At 38.6% G+C, this 12,217-nt stretch overlaps 1 protein-coding gene across 3 annotated transcripts in view; it reads left to right on the top strand.

Annotated features, from left to right (window-relative positions):
- Positions 1-12,217, top strand: part of LOC126767816 (insulin-like receptor) — a 141,396-nt gene that overhangs the window by 34,734 nt on the left and 94,445 nt on the right. The gene's annotated exons all lie outside the window — the stretch shown is intronic.

Genomic DNA, 12,217 nt, shown 5'->3' with positions numbered 1-12,217 from the left:
AACGTCAAAGCATTTATAAATATGATTACTACTTCCGCCTACGCACTGCGCAAGCCAAACAAACTTCCAGCAATTAAGTGTATGAATGAGCAAAGCAAAAACACAAACACACACACATATATAGATGTTAAGCGGCGTTTGAAGTAAGTCAAAAAAGGCGTTAGAGCGTTACTCTTGCTTTCCGTTGTCGAGCAGTTAGAAAACACATTGAAAAAGTTGCGTATACGGCATGGCCTGCTTGGCATTAGGGCGCCCACACACACAAACACAGCAACAAAAAAAAAGAAGTAGCATTCATTCACTAATTAATTGATGAAAATCTCAAAATATTACAATGCGTGTTGACATTTGTGACTACAACAAAAGCAACAACAATAGATTTCATATCTAAAACAAAACAACATATGTATATATGTATAGTATTTGATGACAAGCAGACAAAAAAATTTTAGGAATCTGTACCAAACACAAACCGTTGTATTTCTATGCACCAAACTATGTTAGTGGATATTATGTCAACATCGAACTTAATATGTTCACCTACAGCAAGTTTTGAGCCCAAACTCGTATAAACTGATTGTTAATGGGATGATAACGACTTCCATTTTGTCTCGATTTGATCCATGAGTTGGAATGTTTGTTGTTATCATATTCTTTGGCATATATTTTTTGAAGTTTATCTGTTTTAAATGTTGGCCACAGCTACGACTCAGATGATCTATCTGTTGAGTCCAACTTTTGATAACCCTGTCGAAATGGTAACTGGCGAATGACGTGACGGATGTTTTGCTCCAAGACCTGATTCGAAATTGTCCGTCTAGACTTTAGTCTTTACATATATCCACCAAAAAAATGTAACGGTGTGATATCACACGATCTTAATGGTCAATTGACCGGCCCAACACGGGAAATTATCTGGTCACCGAAATGTTCTCTCAATAAATCCATTGATTGATGGGAAGTGGCGCCGTCTTGGTGAAACCAAATCTCACGCGCTTCAATTTCAAACATCAAATAGTCGGTTATCATGGCGCGTTAACGGTCGTCATTGACGGTTGCGTACTCACCGGCATCATTTTAGAAGAAATATGGACCTATGATTCCACCGACTGACAAATCGCATCAAACCGTTATTTTTTCTTGATGAAATGGCAGCTCTTGAATCTCTTCAGCTCTTGAATCTCTTCAGCGACGAAAACGTCGGATATTCGTGTAACTTTTCGCGAGCCAATAAAGCGAAGCGATATCGCTTGTAAAAGTCGGGCTTAGTTACAGCTGAATTTTGTACGTTTTCAATTCCAAATCGTTCAATACGTCAGTCCGAGTTACTGCGAACGGCGCCTAATCGATTCTTCACGGTCTTCGTGTATACTCTCAGCTACGGCTGCTATATTTTCTTCACTGCCAGTCTAGTACGGACGTGATCTATTCGGTCGAATATTATCCAATAATTCATGTTGGGTCTAAAGTTGGGTGATGGTGATGCGAATAGTATGCTCTATAGGCCGATTATCTTGACGATAAGTTGAGAGACGAAAATCTTTCCGTGATGAAAAGCCAAAAAATATTGAACAAAAGTAACAAGACAGCTTAACACGACTCACGCATGATCTGTCAAAAAAAGGGCTACTAAAAAAGTACATTTAATTGGATCACCCTTTATATCAATATTCGTCAATATATTTATTTGCGTATTTATGTATGTATCTATTTTGGACAATCGCAAATATTCGGATTTGTTGGATGTCCATTGGTATGTCACGAGTTTAATTTATTCGCATGCCTCATTATCTCATGCTGACGCTATCGTGCCTTAACCGGCGGTCGCTGTGTGTTCGAAGTTCGTAGGCGTATATTTTTCAACACCAAAGGTGGCGCTCACCACACATTTATTAATAGTTTGTTTACAACAATTATAATTTTGAATGAATGGTAGCATATAATGATTTAAAAATAGTGATATTATCGGCAGTGTTTTCGTCTTGGGGGTGTGTGGGTCTCAAACAATAAAATCACACTTAAATGGGCATCACAAATCACTCTATGATTCCTTCATATGAATGCTTCAAAACAATCAGTTTAAATAATAATCTTTCAATATGAAATACCAATGTGAACTATTGGCATTTGTGAATATTTTTTGGAATGTATAACCATACATTGGTTATTGCGTTAGGTATTTGATTTGCAAGATTTGTTTTGGTGATGTGTTTGTAGGTATTTGCTTATGAACACAACACCAACTCGAGCACGGCAATATGCTCGATTGCATATACAGCCAGAAACCGTAATGAAAAGGAGCAGTCAAGCGAAATATCCTTCCGGCTTGACCCATTGTTGCAGACAACACCACAAAATGCAATGTACCGGAATATACCGACAAAATACAACGCAGTTACAAGTCCGAGGAATGAGAATAAGCTAAATGTACCCACAGAATCCGAAGCGATTCAAGGCTCTATCTAATAGTAGTAGTAAATACACTGCCATGAAGAGATGGCCCAGAAAAAATGGAAATACATATACGTATGTAGTATAAGAATGTACATGACAGGTCAATGGAAAAATCCCCAGACACATAGATAGCACTACAGAATTAGAAACATAAAAATTTTAGTTAGCTGTTTCACGAAGACAATGCATCCAGTCACAAGTTAGTGAAAGCTATGGCAGAAATCCATGAATTGGACTTAGAATTGCTTCTGCATCCACCGTATTATCCAGATTTTCTTTTCTCAGACAACAAAATGATGCTAGCTGGGACGAAATTATCTTCGAATGAAGAGATGATCAGCAAAAATGAGACCTATTTTAAAACAAAGGACACATCTTCTTCTTCTTCTTTAATGGCGTAGACACCGCTTACGCCATTAAAGCCGAGCTAACAACAGATTGAAGATTCCAAACGAAGCCAAGTCCTTCTCCACCTGGTCTTTCCAACGGAGTGGAGATCTTCCTCTGCATCTGCTTCCCCCGGCGAATACTGCGTACAAAACTTTCAGAGCTGGAGTGTCTTAACCCATTTGGGCGACATGACCTCATCGTTCCATCCAATGTGGTATACGCCGTGGCCAATGCGCAAAGGACCATAAATCTTTCGCAGAACCTTTCTCTCGAAAACTCGTAACGTCAACTCATCAGATGTTGTCATCATCCATGCTTCTGCACCATATAGCAGAACGGAAATAATGAGTGACTTACAGAATTTGATTTTTGTTCGTCGAGAGAGGACTTTACTTCTCAATTCCCTACTCAGTCCGAAGTAGCACCTGTTGGCAAGAGTTATTCTGGGTTTGGATTTCAAGGCTGACATTGTTGTTGCTGTTAATACTGATACCAAGATACACGGAATTATCTACGACTTCGAAGTTATGACTGTTAACAGTGACGTGGGAGCCTAGTCGCCTCGTCCTCGCGACTGTTTCTTTGATGACAAATATTTCGTTTTGTCCTCGTTCACCACCAGACCCATTTGCTTTCCTGCCTTATCCATTCTGGAGAAAGCATAACTAACGGCGCGGTTGTTGAGGTGCTATCGGCGCACGCCAGCAGTTGTTAAATCTTAAAGAAGATAGTACCTTCCCTATTTAGTTCTGCAGCTCGAAATAAAACACATCGTACTACAAAAGTCGCTATAATCTGTGTATCACCCTTAAATGGAATTATGTTGAATAAAAAATTGAATTTTACCAAAAAAAATGTGTTTTACTATGATAGGTCGAGAACTTCTCAATTCACCTGTTAGATACATAAATGTATGTTTCAGTTTAGATTAATTTGGAAACAACTGGTCACCCCAAACCTCTTATAGCACTTTTCTCTACAAAAAAAAAAGAGTTCCTCATACATCTACGAATTATATAAAAATTTTTATTTCTATGTAAATGCTCTCTGGATACCTGTCACCTTCTGAAAATACCATTGTGATCAAATGTTCGCTCTGTGGACCATGGTATACATATATGTATGTACATGTAGATACATTAGGGTGCTATTCATATTTTGTTCTAAACAAAGGGTCCAATATAAACAAGTTCTTCATTTTCAATTCAGAACGAGCCTAAATTGATATTTTACTTTAAGCAAGTAAATCTAAAACTTACAAAAAATAGCATTCCAATATCAAATTTTCCGTTCTATGAAGAATATATCATTAATTAACAAGTAAGGAAGGGCTAAGTTCGGGTGTCACCGAACATTTTATACTCTCGCATGATAAAGTGATAATCGAGATTTCATTATACGTCATTTACATATTTTTCAAATACCGTATTTGTGTAAAGTTTTATTCCGCTATCATCATTGGTTCCTAATATATACATATATTATACAGAGAAGGGGCATCAGATGGAATTCAAAATAGCGTTATATTGGAAGAAGGCGTGGTTGTAAACCGATTTCACCCATATTTCGTACATGTCATCAGGGTGTTAAGAAAATATTATATACCGAATTTCATTGAAATCGGTCTAGTAGTTCCCGAGATATGGTTTTTGGTCCATAAGTGGGCGACGCCACGCCCATTTTCGATTTTTAAAAAAAGTTTGGATGCAGCTTCCTCCTGCCATTTCACCGGTAAAATTTAGTGTTTCTGACGTTTTTTGTTTGTCGGTTAACGCACTTTTAGTGATTTTCAACATAACCTTTGTATGGGAGGTGGGCGTGGTTATTATCCGATTTCTTCCATTTTTAAACTGTATATGGAAATGCCTGAATGAAACGACTCCATAGAGTTTGGTTGACATAGCTATGGTAGTTTCCGAGATATGTACAAAAAACCTAGTAAGGGACGGGGCCACGCCCGCTTTTCCAAAAACATTACGTCCAAATATGCCCCTCCCTAATACGATACTTTGTGTCAAATCTCACTTTAATATCTTTATTTATGGCTTAGTTATGACACTTTATAGGTTTTCGGTTTCCGCCATTTTGTGGGCGTGGCAGTGGGCCGATTTTGCCCACCTGCGAACTTAACCTTCTTATGGAACCAAGGAATACGTGTGCCAAGTTTCATCATGATATCTCAATTTTTACTCAAGTTACAGCTTGCACCGTCGGACGGACGGACAGACGGACGGACGGACAGACAGACATCCGGATTTCAACTCGTCACCCTGATCACTTTGGTATATATGTATAACCCTATATCTGACTCTTTTAGTTTTAGGGCTTACAAACAACCGTTATGTGAACAAAACTATAATACTCTCCTTAGCAACTTTGTTGCGAGAGTATAAAAACAAATTGAAGTTTATATGGCAGCTATATGCTATAGTGGTCCGATCTGAATGATATGAGATTATAGCAGTGCCTTGCGTAATAAACTGTGCCAAATTTCGTGAGGATATCTCGTAAAATGAAAAATTTTTCCATACAAACACTTGCTTCCGATCGTTCTGTTTGTATGGCCGCTATATGTTATAGTGGTTCGATATCGACGATTCCGACAACTGAGCAGCTTCTTCGGGAGAAAAGAACGTGTGTAAAATTTCAGATTGATATCTCAAAAACTGAGGAACTAGTACGCATATACATACATATGCATACCGATGAACGGTTACGGCTAAATCAACTAAACTCGTCATGCTGATCACTTATACTACATAGTATATTTTATATGTATCCTTCTGAGTGTAAGAAACTTCGTGACAAACTTAAAATACCCTAATCGGAGTAAAAACATTAATTGAAATAATTTAAAAAAATTAAAAAAATAAAATAATTTAAAAGGTCGAAAACCCCCAATTTAAAAACTTGGGAAGAGTAAAATGATTTAGACATGGTTCAAATTTAAATGATATTATATAAGTTATAGCCTTTTTTAAGGAAGAAAATTAAAACCCACGGGGTATTTGCAAAAAAAATTTTGCCGAAAACTCTTCCTCCACAATTTTCATTAACCCTGCACTAAATTTGTATATCCGTCGGTACACCTACCCAAATCAATGCAAATTATGCGCATATAAAAGTACAAGCATACCATTACATACATATGTACATACCTACATACATGTGTATGTATGTGAAGGCCTACCGACAAGCGGCGGCGGCGTTACGTCCACTGAGAAGTAACGCCAGACATTTCAGCTGAGACGTAGTTTTTATTGCGGTCATTACATGTTTTGCGGTTTCCGTGCATTTATGGGCATTCAAATTTTCTAAAAACTGTTTTACTGCAGCTATTTTTAAAAGGCGAGCATTTATTATCAACACCGGTGCTAGCTGTTGTTACTGTTGTTTTTGGCACGTGTGCGGCCTTTTTCGTTATTTTTTTAAATTTTTTTTTCTGTTAATGCCAGTTGGCTTATTGCAACAATATCACGTATGTTCTGTGAACGCCTCTGGTTGTGTGGATGTGTGACGCTCGTGTGCGCATAAAAGCTCTGTGCGCCGCGCAGACAAATTTTATGTTGACGCGCCTCGTTTCAGCGAACCGTGTTGGTCGACTTGCCTGCATTGATTGTATGTACATACTTATGTATGTAGGCGCACTGCCTTGTTTTGCTGTAAGGTGTAATATTTCACGGCCCATTTTCCTTACAATCAGACTTGGCGCCTTTGTTTTGCTCTAGCCCTTACGCGGTTTTGCAAAGTCAGGCAAAGTTCGAGCTCATGCTTTTTTTTTTGTCTCCTTAATTGATTTTCTCAGTGAAAAAATGAGTTGCTAACAAAACATTGATTTTTCTAGCTCGTACCCTCACATTATATGACACCCTACATTTTCTTTAATTTCCGTTTTCGGTGATTTATTACATTCAAAGACGGATTTATTGCTGTTTTGACGGCTCTTTTTTTATTAGAAATACACAGACAACAGAGAAGCAGGGTTGTATTTGCTGCAAAAATTATCAGAGCATATGTTCCATTTGAGGGATATTAAAGTAGTGCATAAAATGTTCCGCTTTAATGCAGTACGGAACCAAGTAATGCTTTTACACCAGCCAGCTCACTACTTCGCGATCATCGCTCGTGTCTCAAAGATCGTCATCTCGGTGCGATGTAAAATCGACAGACGTGTTGTGAGAAAATGGAAACGGTTATGAAAATTACATATTATATATGTTTTTTTTTTGTTTCTTTTCAACAACAAAAATAATTTCCCACAGAACCTCCATAGAGTACTCCGATATTATGCATGTGCTCTTACCACAGAATATCGCAAATGTGGCTAATTTTGGAGTAATCTCTCACCCACGTGGAGTACATTACTCATGCATTCATGGATGGAACTACGTTCGGAGTGTTTTTGTATGCGGATGTGACTTTCGGCTTTACCTCATACAACCACACATATGAATTCACGCCGATAATATCGAATTATAAACCTGAAATAAGCAAAATTGTTAAGTGACTTCGCGGCTGGCCTGGCAGACTTTGGTTCCTTGTGGCCTACAAAATAACGACAGCCTTTTGCCAATACAAATTTGCAAAGGCGCTTAATTTCAACTCCCGCTACCTCAGTTTCTGCAACGGCGTCTGGTAAGATTCCCAACCTTACAGCGAGGATGTCAATAGGACAATGGCCTATTAAAAGCCCCACAACTAGGGTCGGGCTAACCTTACTGAGGACAAAGAGATTAACATATCTCCTGCGATCAATCCTGAGCCAAAAAGGCTTTTGCGAGTGCGCAAATACCGATAGTGGCCAAGCTTCCGCGAAGCCCAGCTATCCAGTAGTAGAACACAATAGGAAACGGGAGCACTGACCATTCTACCGACAGCAGATATAAGGTGCCTTTCCTTGCTAGCTCATCAGCTTTACAATTTTCTGCGATTCCGCTATGTCCCGGCACCCATACCAGTCTTATCACAAAGTCACTCGATGCTGTTGATGACGAGGTTAGGTACTCCTCGTCCAACTCTGAACGCACTACAAATGAGTTCAAGACTAGAATCGCCACTTCGCTATCTGAGTGAATGGTCACTTCTCTAAAAGAAGCCGCACTCTGGAGCAGTAGATCTACTGCTACCTTGTTGGCTGAAACTTCGGCTTGGAAGACACTGCAATTGTCAAGAAGTCTGAAACTGGAGTTGATAGAGAGCTCCCAGCAGTAAAACCCTCCACCAACCTTCCCACAAGCTTCGACCCATCCGTAAAGATGCCACCCCTTTCCTTCAACGACTTCTTCTCACCCGTAGCTCCCTCGTAGGTATATGGGCAGAGACGGAGCCGCCAGTGTTCGGTTTAGCGAATTTATGATCTAGATGATCCGCTATGCAGTCAAAGTGTGTGAAGATATCCGAGTGTTGAGATACGCGTTCTTGTAAGAACCCCGATTCTCTGGGCCTAATAGCCACTTTAGCGGCCATACACCTTCCGGCAATGTCTATGTTCAAAATGGCATTACGTGCCATAATTGGAGTGAACCTTAATGCACCATACATGCTGATAAGCGCCGCCCGTTGAACGCACTCGAGTTTCTTTGCAAGTGTGGTCTATTCTAAAGCCCTACACAACATAAAGACTCCATTGAACGTAAACGATGAGTAAAAGAACGAATATTTTTTTCTTTTGGTTCTCTGAAAAGTATCTTTTTAGACACATCTACGAAAATCTGTCCAAGTATGAGCTCTTATTTACTTTTTATCAGAGAGAAAAATTCATAACTCGCTTCCAACTACATAACCTTATTTCATAGCTTTATAGGAAAATTACTGTTCTAAAAAAATTTTCTAATATTTTTTCATTTCTTTCTGCAATTAGTTTTCTTTTGTTGATGGATCAAACGCAAACGCTTAACTTAATAGAAAAATTAACTTCTTCATCACAGTACACAGTGAAAAAAAAGGTTATTTTTTTCCATCCTAATGTTAGCGCACTATTACAAAACCACTTCCACAGAGGCAGCAATGGCACTCTTCAAGTCTAAAATCAATCAAAATTTCTTTACTGTTTTTTACACCTCAACACCGTCTTACATTTGTATGTATATAATTGGTGTCTTGTGGATGCAAATAGCCAATTACCTTTGACTGCCGGCCTAAATAGATCTATGCGTCTGGGTCGAGGATAAATTAAAATGCAACTTTATTGGGCAAGTCTACTTTAAGAAAAGGGTTCATGAATAAACAGCTAAATGGCGCGCACAAACTTACGCATACATACTATATGTTATATGCAAGCCCGACTCTAATATTATGGTATGAAAATCGGAAATGCACTAGACAGTGTCGGCAAATTATAGCAATTCAATGCAAAAATTACCCGCGGGCCGGCGAAATGTTGGCAGAATAGTAAAGGGTTACTCACAATCTGATTACGTATTTAGAAACGCAGTAGAACTACAACGCACCCCACACAAACGGGGGGAATGGTGTATAAGCGGCAGCGAAATCGGCATCAAAGGCAGTCTGTTCGGTAAGCCAAGTTATTTTTGTATGTAGAAATGTGCATGCGTATGCGCGTTTATGTGGGCTAGTTGACGTTCAACACCTAATTAGCATAATTGCACTGACTACCTCAACAACTCCTCAGATGACAGTGGCTCCAGTGAAGCGAAATACGTGGAAAATTCCAGCACTCGTTTTCATGAAACTGTGAATGATTTGTAATGATTTTGTAAGATTTGCTTTTGTATATTTTTCTATTCCTTATCATTTTACGCTACATACGTTGTATTTTAAGAAAACGTATTTTATTGATATATCTTTTATAATTTTCCATTTGACAATTTCTTCTTAAGGACTAGCAGAAATCTGCCCGCATGTGGTGATCCCATCGATTTTGATACCTTTTTTCCCTCACTTTCAGATCCTGACAAAACCGTTCACTCTGTGTCTTACTATAATTTCGTAGATTATTCGAAAATTCATTCATTTGATTGTGAAGTTAGTCTAAATTTTGGTTACCGATTAGATTTTCGACTATCAACACAAAACTTTTCCAAGCTTTAATTTCCGGAACAGTCATAACCTCGATAAAATCTGCAGCTTTCATTTCCGTATTTGAGAACCATTCAATATTCCAACTCTCAAATATTCCCTCACTATCGAGACTTCCTTTGTTTCCCTGGTGCTCTGCTCTAAACATTTCCTGCTGTTTTCTTGATCTGTCACCCCATCTTGCGAGCGTGAATTCTCATCAAGTTCTTAGAGTCTATTCTGTCGAGTCTCAATAGTAATTTTGTGTACTTCTGATCTACCGTTTTGCACATGACTTTTGCACCCAGGTCGCTCGTTCTATCGGGGCTTGATGCCTGGCACCCACTAGAGATGTAGTTGCTTGCTTCTGGCAACACTTTTTCACTGCCCTCTGCTTCCCACCTTGATTGCTGCTTGGCTGTCTACTTAGATGTTGCCTGCAGGTTAGCTCCGCGGCTTTCCCAATAGCAAAGACTTTAGATTGAAATATACGGTGGTAGTCCGACAACTTAAAAGGTTGCCTTATGCCTCGCTCTGGGCAGTATATTCCCGCACCAACTTCAATTTACAAGCCATCCGTATAAAAGGTTAGGATGCTTTCCGGCATAAAAAATACATATTCTTTGTAGAATCCACAGCTCGTGTTAAATATAAGGAAAAATATTATTTTGCATGAAGTTTTGACTTTTCGCAAACACTGCGCTGCCGAGCACCCACAAACCGTTCCCTTTCCTAGAGCAAGGACGTAGCGATTGCAAGGTTCATACCAAGCGCTTTATTTACCTCCTTTAACCGACGGCGGTGGCTCAAAGTCGCTTGGCTACGGAAAAATGCAAAAGCGTTGTGAAGCGAATGAAAACTGTCGACGTAAGCTCGTAAATTTAATGGAAGTGACATGCTAACGTACTCATTTGCAAGTGGGTCGACAGGTGATTCGGCAACGGCGGTGTTGTGCATTTTATGCTTGTGTTGTTGGCTTGCTTTCTATATGAATCGCATTGTTGGCTTGCCATTTGGTTGGGGCATGAAAAGCATGTACAGTATGGTTGAAGTCCGTTTTTAAGTATCCAATGGCAAAGCTTCTGATTTGCAGCAACTCTATCGCATGTACTATATGTGTGTGGGTGTGTATGTGCATTCGGGAAGCTGAATTCGATCGTGTATCGTTTAGGACTTTTGAAAAGCTGATGTGATTTGGTGTAATTACACTAATGTGATTGGATTGGAAAAATTATACAAACTGGACTAACTGTTCAGCAAATTAGTGGCATTGAAGCATTATTGAGAGTGATAACGAGCGAGAGAGAGTAACTCAATTGAAAGCATATTTTAAATATTTGTTAAACATGAATTCGGATGAGACCTTTAACGTTTTTTTTACGTTTTGGTTGCTTTCCTCAGCACTTCAAGTTGGTTAGTATAGCTGTGCATTTCTCGTTTTTCTAATGCATTTAATGAAGCCATAAAATTTTGTGAACACAATGAATTAGCATAGTGGCGTAAATATTGATATTTTTGAAACGTTAAAGCTATAAACATCTACATTAATTGAAATTAATTCTCCAATACTTATTTATTTTGTGATAAGCAAATCGTCCACGCCACAGTCCGTAAAATGAGAAGACGTTTCAGGCCGTAAGCTGCTTTTGAAGCAAACTGGCTCAAGGGAAAGCAATAAACGTGTCGAACTTTCAAGTTTTACGAATCGGAATTATGGATATATAATTGTAGGATGACGTAATTAGCACAGTTAATACCAACACATTTTCAGTGATTACTTTTGAGAGTTATGAAGAAAAAATGTTCGTCAAAATTTTATATTTTTATTCTGATTCGTACATTTATGACATTAGTATAGTCATTACAAACAAATAAAAATAGCAGACAAGGCCTTTACTGTACTACTGTGAGCAAAAAATAATAAGACCTTTAAATTTAAATTTCGCACAAACACCCATTCATCGAAATACTTTTTTTTTCTATTTTGCTATGACTATCAATGACATCTGGGCCAAATGTCACATCAAAATAATCATAATATTTTCTTTCTGAGGAACATCAAGTACATTCGGCAAAGTTAACGATGAGTGAAATTTTTCAACAAAGAAGTTCCGTTAAATTTCGTGTGCGGATTTAAATGTTGTCGAAACGTTCAGAATGTTGGAAAAGGCTTTCAGTGATAATTGTTTGTCCTGGGCAAATGTTTTGATTGATACAAATTATTCAAAGGGATTGAACGTGTTGACGATGAATCACGCCCAGAGCCGAAATCAACTTTAACTGATGATCAACACGTCAATAAAAATAAGTGAATTGGTGTCTGCGAATCTACGTTTAACAGTCAGAGATCTTACTG

The sequence above is a fragment of the Bactrocera neohumeralis genome, chromosome 2, assembly GCF_024586455.1.
Source record: "Bactrocera neohumeralis isolate Rockhampton chromosome 2, APGP_CSIRO_Bneo_wtdbg2-racon-allhic-juicebox.fasta_v2, whole genome shotgun sequence".
Taxonomy (NCBI): Eukaryota; Metazoa; Arthropoda; class Insecta; order Diptera; family Tephritidae; genus Bactrocera; species Bactrocera neohumeralis.
The sequence above is the reverse complement of the archived record's forward strand: the minus strand, read 5'-3'. Positions and strand labels throughout refer to the sequence as shown.